Raw genomic sequence first — 7,526 nt, 5'->3', positions numbered from 1 at the left:
AGACTTATGACAAATTCTAGTGGGACCATTGCTTCAAGGCTGTACACCAATTAAGAATCCTATACTGACCTTTAGTGTGAATCCTATATTGACCTTTAGTGTGGTTCTATAATCCCATAATTGCCTTAGGGATAGTAGGGTGTGCTTTTTCTGTGGATAACCATAAAGCCAGACAAAAATTCTTGGATTACCTCATTGACAAAATGTGTGCCTCAATATGACACAATTTCAATGGGGCATCCAACTCGTGTCATCACATTTTCATATAAGAACTTTGCTATGCTTCTGGCATCTTCTTTTCTTATTGCTTTAGCTTCAACCCACTTTAAGAAGTAGTCTGTGGCCCCAAAGATGTAGCATGCTTGTGTTCTCTTTGTGGCAGGATGTATGGGTCCTACAAAAATAATCCCCCATTTTGCAAATGGTTGCTGAGCTATAATTGTTGTTAGGGGATTGAGATCCTTGTGCTGGGGCTTGATTGTTCTTTAGCATACTTCACATCATTTGACATAGTCATAAGCATCTACCCAAAGGGTTGGCCACCAATATCTTGATAAGAGGATTTTTCTTGCTTTTGCTTCCCCTGCAAAGTGTCCTCCGGCTATGCCTTCATGAACTTCTCTTATGATTGGCATGATTTCATGTGGAATAACACATCTTCTGATTATTTGATCATTGCCCATCTTGTATAGATGATCTACAATTAGTTGATAGGGGGTAGATTTAGAATTAATTTTCTTCCCTCCACTGGTCACAGTTCAGGGGGTGGTCTTCTTATCATTAAATACCCAATAATGTTTGCACACCATTCAAGAAGAACATTAATTTGAAATAGAGTAGCATTTGGTAGGTCATCTTCTATTCCTTTGGGCTCTTCTCTTGTCATCAATCATGACATATGATCTGCAATGTAGTGCTGAGCCCCTTTCCTTACCACTATCTTGAATTTGAATTCTCAGAGCAGTAGAAGCCATCTGGTGATGCGACCCATGGTACATGGTTGATTCACAAGAAACAACAAGCTTTATTAAATACAAATTCAATGACCAACAAATAATATCAAAATTTCTTCACGCTGTAGACCATTTGTAGGGCTTCTCTTTTAGTGGTAGTGTAATTGACCTCTACATCATTTAACTGCCTACTTGCAAAGTAGTTTGGGTAATCCTTGTTGTACTTGCCAGGTTGACATAGCACACTCCCTACTACATATTTGGAACCAATTGTATGCACATGAAATTACATGTCCCAATTTGTTGCCTTTAGGATAGGCCTAGGCTGTGATCAATCTCCACTTGAGCTTTTCAAATGCTTGTTCACATCTTCTGTCTAGATGAAGTTGACTAGGAGCTTAGATAGGGGCCTTGCAATCATTGCATACCTAAGTATGAACCTTCTATAGTATCTGGCATGGCCCATGAAAACTTGGACACCCTTTGAATTTAGTGGGGGGGGAGTTCCATGATGATCTTTGTTTTGTCCATGTCAGTTGCAAGCCCATGTTGAGAGACTATGTGTCTCCATGTGTGGCAAGGAATTGGCATTTGAGAGGGTTCAAGGAGATTCCATACTCCGTGCATTTCTAGGCATTGTAAGTGATCCTTTTTGCCCGAGTGTATGCACAAGTCATCGTGAAAGACTTGTAGGAACTTGTTGAGAAATTACATGTCCCAAGACTACTCCATGTGTGACCAAGAATTGGCATTTGAGAGGATTCAAGAAGATTCCATACTCCTTGCATTTCTTCAGTACATTTTCTAGGCATTGTAAGTGATCCTTTTTGCTTGAGTGTATGCACAAGTTGTCGAGGAAGACTTGTAGGAACTTGTTGAGAAATTCCTTGAAGGCAGTGTACATGACCCTTTGAAATGTGGATGGTGAGAGATCTCAACAACAGAAGTAGAATGGAAGAAGGTGAGAGAGAGCGAGAGCTAGAAGAGAGAGCCACACAAGTTTTGGTGGGTGTAGAATATCGTCCATATATATACGTGTTTGAGTATTGTACATAACTAGGGTTAAGGCATAGTGGCCTTTAACCCCCACAACAAGGCCAATGTGCCTTTAAGGGAGAACAACCACTGGACATACTATCCAATGCCCATCAATACATGACAATACTCAAACCGCTAACTAGGTAGACTCTTCATCAGTATATTTGTAGGGTTATCATTTGTATGAACCTTGACAAATATGCAGTTTTTCTCAAGTAGGCTCCCTGTTTAAATGGTACCTGACCTCAATGTGTTTGGTCTTTGCATGAAAGATCGGATCTGTGCTAGCTAAATATCACTCATAGGAATCACTATGCAATGACGGTACACCTATATGAATCCCCAAATCTCCCACTAGCGGATCAAGCCATATAGCCTCCTTGCAACCCTATGGCTACAACATACTCAGACTTTGTGGTAGACAGAGAAATGCACTTTTATACGCGAGAAATCCATGAAACTGCCCCACTTGCAAATATGAACACATAACCAGAAGTGGATCTCCTGCTATCCACATGCCCTGCATAGTCTGAATCTATGTACCCAAGTACAAGCATCTCTCCTCTACCAAAGTAGATACACGTCTCCTTGGTAACTTTCATGTACCTCATGATGCACTTAATTGCCTCCCAATTCCTCTTTCTTGGATTAGCCATATACCAACTAACAACTCCCACTGCAAATGCAATGTCCGGTCTAGTAGCTATCATAGCATACATAAGACTCCCAACTGCTGATACATAAGGAACCTTGGACATCATGACCCTCTCTCCTCATCTAATTTGGGAACATTTGTCTAACTCAGCTTCACATATGGAGGCAATGGAGTATGTACTGCCTTCCCCCCCTCCATATTGAAATGCTACAATACTTTTGTAACATACTTCCTCTATGAAAGACAAAGGAGTGTCCTACTCCGGTGGTCCCACATGATGCACATACCACGAATATGACCTGTAGGTCCCAAATCCTTCATGTCAAAGGCCTCATCCAACTTGGACTTCAATGCATCTAGATCAAAAGTGTTCTTGCTAGCCAATAGCATATCATCCACATAAAGTGTCAAGAGTACCAGGCTATCATCCTTAGCCCTTTTAGTGTAGAGGTAGTGATCAATCTCACTTTTCTAAAACCCTAGGACCGAATGAAAGCATCAAACTTCTGATACCATTCTCTAGGGGCTTGCTTAAGGCCATGGAGACTCTTTTTCAACTTGCAAACCAAATGTTCTTTTCCCTTTTCTTCAAAGCCTTCCAACTGTACCATGTAAATTTCCTCATGTAGATCCCTGTGCAAGGAAGATGTCTTGACATCCATCTGTATAAGCTCCATATCCTTTGCTGCCACAAGTCCAAGTACACATCTAAGTGTGACCATCTTCACAACTAGAGAGAAGATCTCATCAAAGTCCACACCCTTCTCTTTGCTTGAACCCTGTAGCAACCAATCGGGCCTTATACTTAGGCACATCATCACCTATGACCTTCGCCTTATAGACCCATTTACATGGCAATACTTTCTTTCCATGTGGCAAAGAAACCAAGTCCCAAGTCTTATTTTTCATGAGTAAATTCAACTTTGATTGCATAGCACACTCCCAATTGCACTGGTCCTCATGCATCATAGCCTCCTTTTAGCAAGAAGGCTCCCTGTAATACGTAAGCATCACATAGCCTACCCCCCTGGAACAAATCTCTTAGGTGGTCTAAACACTCTAAATGATCTTCTCAAGGGCATTTCAGCTTGCTGTTCCACCTACATATCAACCACATTTGGCTCATCATTTCCATCAATAGATGATCCATCATTTGCCCTTGATTGTGTACCTATGGGAGTACTTGGTGGCACCATTTCTTGCACATTTGGTCCATGGACAACTTGCTGTCTATCAACATATGCAGGTGGATTTACATCTTGGAAAGTGATTCTCCTCATTTCCACATCCCTCATGGGTGTCTTATGCATCTTCTTCTCATTGAGGACCACATCATGGCTTTGTATGATCTCCTTTGCGTCTAGATCCCAGAGACGATAGCCCATCTCTCCACTTTCGCCATAACCTAGAAAGATGCATTTCCTAGACGTAGGATCTAGCTTCTTCCGAAGCTCTTTTTGCAGATGTGCATATGCCTCACACCCAAATATATACAAATGAGAGTAAGAGGGCTTCTTGCTACTCCATGCCTCTTCAAGAATACCACCATCCAAACTCTTACTAGGTGATCTATTGATCACATGAACTGTAGTCTTCATTGCCTCAGCCCAAAAACCACCAGAAAGACTTGCATCGGAAAGCATATATTGCAACCTTTTTGGAATAGTGCGGTTCATCTATTCTGCACAACTGGATTTTTCACTAAGTACGAGGGGATGTGAGATCCCTCTTGATCCAACGTGTATCATAGAAATGCTCAAAGTAATGAGAGAGATACTCTCCACCATTGTCAGTTCATAGTCATTTAAGCATTTTACGTGACTTATTTTCAACAAAGCCAGCCATTTTTGAAATACTTAGAACACATCTCTCTTCCGAGCTATAGCATAAGCCCACACTTTCCTAGTTGCATCATCAATGAATGTTACATAGTATTCAACCCCACCTAATGACTGTGTAGGCATGGAACCACATACGTCTGAATGCACCAAATAAAGCTTTTCAAGATCTTTCTTTCCCCTTCTTTTATGGGATGATTTAGTCTACTTCCCATAGAGACAATGCTCACAAAATTCAAAGTAAAAAAAACTCAAATTCGGTATATAACCCAAACAAAGAAGTACTTGGCTGCTCGGTTATTGCAACAACATGATCAGACACCCTTGATACATGTAAGGGATAAAGTTTCCCACACTTGGCACCCCTTCCCAAAACCATAGAGCCCTTTTGAATTTTCCAACTCTGAAAGCCAAAGGTGGTTTAAAAACCAACATCATCTAGCCGACCTGTTGAAATAGAACTCTTGGTTAGTTTAGGCACATGTCTCACATTTTTCAAAACAAATGTAGACCCATTTGTAAAAGAAAACTTTATGTCACTTGCTCCCACTATGTCACATGCATAGTTATTTCCAAGATGCACACACAACCTGTCTTTCCACTATCATAAGTGGAGAACCATTCCCTATGGGGAGTAACATGGAATGAAGCACCATAATCCAAAATCAAATCCTGGGAATATGCATAATTTGAAGTGGTAAGTAAGTCTATAGGTAGACTAGACATGAAGAGAATGTCATTGTCACTATTATCAGTGATGACTCCATTAATCTCCTTGATCTCCATTTTTCCTTTGTCCTCCCTCTGACTCTCTTCCTTCTTATTTGCACCCCAATTTACATTTTTTCCTTATCCTTTTTCTCTCTTTTTAGCTTGTAGCAATCCTTTTTCATATGGCCCTTCTTGCCACAGTGGTAACACTCAATGTTCCATGCCTTGGATTTGCTATGAGACTTCCCTCTTTCTTGGGACTTCCCCCGAGCTATGATCAGCCCCTTTGCACATTTAAGGTTGCATCCTGCTTGTTGCCATCTATAGAATTTTGTCTAATCTCCTCGGCCAACAAGCTACCCACAACATCATCAAACTTGAGTACTCCACTAGGTGTAGAGTTACTGATAGTTGTATGGAAGTTATCCCATGAGGATGGCAATGAACACGAGGGATATTGCCTTAGTCTCCACATCAAAAGTCATCTTCTGAGCCTAAAACTGGCTGAAAATAATATTGAATTAAATCAAGGGAGAAACAATAGAGACCCCTTCCTTCATCTATAGCTCAAACAACCTCTTCATGAGGTAAACTTTATTAGAGGCAATTTCCTTCTCATAAGTAGCACATAATTTCTTCCACAAATCTTCCGTAGTTTGCTCATTCACTACTATGAAATAAACTAACTCTACAAGATGAAGTCTAATAGTAGACTTTGCTAATGCATCCAACTCATTCCAATCATCCTTAGACATATCTGCAGGCTTAGCTTCAATCCCTGCCAAGGGTTTGCTTCTTTTGAATAAGAAAATCCCTTATCTGTTCTTTCTATAAAGAAAAGCTTGTACAATCAAACTTTTTAATCCTGAAAAAATCCTTTCGAGACATGGAAGAGGATGCCATGATGCAAATAAAGCAAAATCCCAAATGCTAAGGCCTACAAGAAAGAATCACACCAAATACTAGGTGCACCCAAATACATTTGCCAAAATCGAGGGTAATATCACCAATAAATCTCAAAGGCTCAAAGCATCAAAATGCATCTGACTCATGTGCATATACTATGCATTCATATGAGCAAATCTAGCCCAAAAGAAAATGTCAGTCTGCAATGATAAAACAATGGCAAAGCCAATACCAATAAGAGCCAAATGCCTCAAGAATAAACATCGTCCAATGGCATATGCATCAATAATGTCTCATCCAAGAGAGCATAGCACTATTAGTGTATCAACTGCAATGTGTCAAAGCTGTCCCTCAACATAGCATATGTGTGCCAAAAGTCCATCAATAAAGCATCCTACAAGGAAATTAGGGTTTATCAACGCATCCAATATGGATTTCAATGCATCCAAATGGCATGTAAATCATCCACTCCAACCTAATACAAACCACAAATGAGTGCACATGGCTCAAACTACAACCAGAGTGGTTTGCATAAGGTATGTCCCAAAAATCACGGCCTTATTGCAATGGCTTCTACTGAAATAGGACCTAAGATGCCTCAAAACATGGGCATCACTGCGTAATCAGACTCAATAAGAAAATATGCAAATATATCTCTTCTGCTAGAACTCTTAAATCCCAACCGATGAATGGGAAACGGGGAGTCAACCCTTGCAATTGACCTGTAATAAAAAATCAAAGGTTTGAACCTTTGAATGGATTTTTGACAGACAAACAGACGATTTGGCATCTTAGAGAGAGATATTTTCTCCAAATCTCCATGGAATCATGCAAGAGCTGACAGGTAGGCATTTTTGGGCCTCTGAAATGCATTGAAACAGATGGTTTTGGAAATCATGGTCCCAATCACTGAGTCTAACACACAGACCAAAAATTATTTTTGCAAATAGAACTATTTGTAAACACTATTGGAGTGTGAATCATGAACAACATAGTAGTTTTAAGACCTCTTGTGTCCACTAAAACTGACAGATCTGCAAATGGTTGCTTTAAACTTGAGTTCCAAGACATTGGCAGAAAAATGTTGAAGCAGAGATGGTGAGTCAGAAATCCAACGAAATGATCCCAAATTCAAGAATGAAGGGTTTTCAAACTCCCAAAGTGCAATGGACACCAAAAGCAGACAATGGTTGCCTATACAAGTTATTCTAGACTCTCAGTCTCGTCAAAAGGAACAGGGGAATCATCAAAAAACGTATTTTTTTCTCTAAAACTACTTAGAGAACTTTCCAAAGGTTTCTACAAGGTCTCTACAAACTAGGATGCAGTTTTAGTCACCCAACAAAGATTCTCCTTTCTCCTAGAGAGCTATAACAGTAGACTTCAAGTCTCTAGGCTCACACTTGGGCTCAGCTACTAGAACAC

This window comes from Dipteris shenzhenensis, chromosome 9, assembly GCF_047967505.1.
Source record: "Dipteris shenzhenensis isolate YYH24624 ecotype China chromosome 9, Dip_SZ_1.0, whole genome shotgun sequence".
NCBI lineage: Eukaryota > Viridiplantae > Streptophyta > Polypodiopsida > Gleicheniales > Dipteridaceae > Dipteris > Dipteris shenzhenensis.
Note: the sequence above shows the minus strand (reverse complement) of the source record.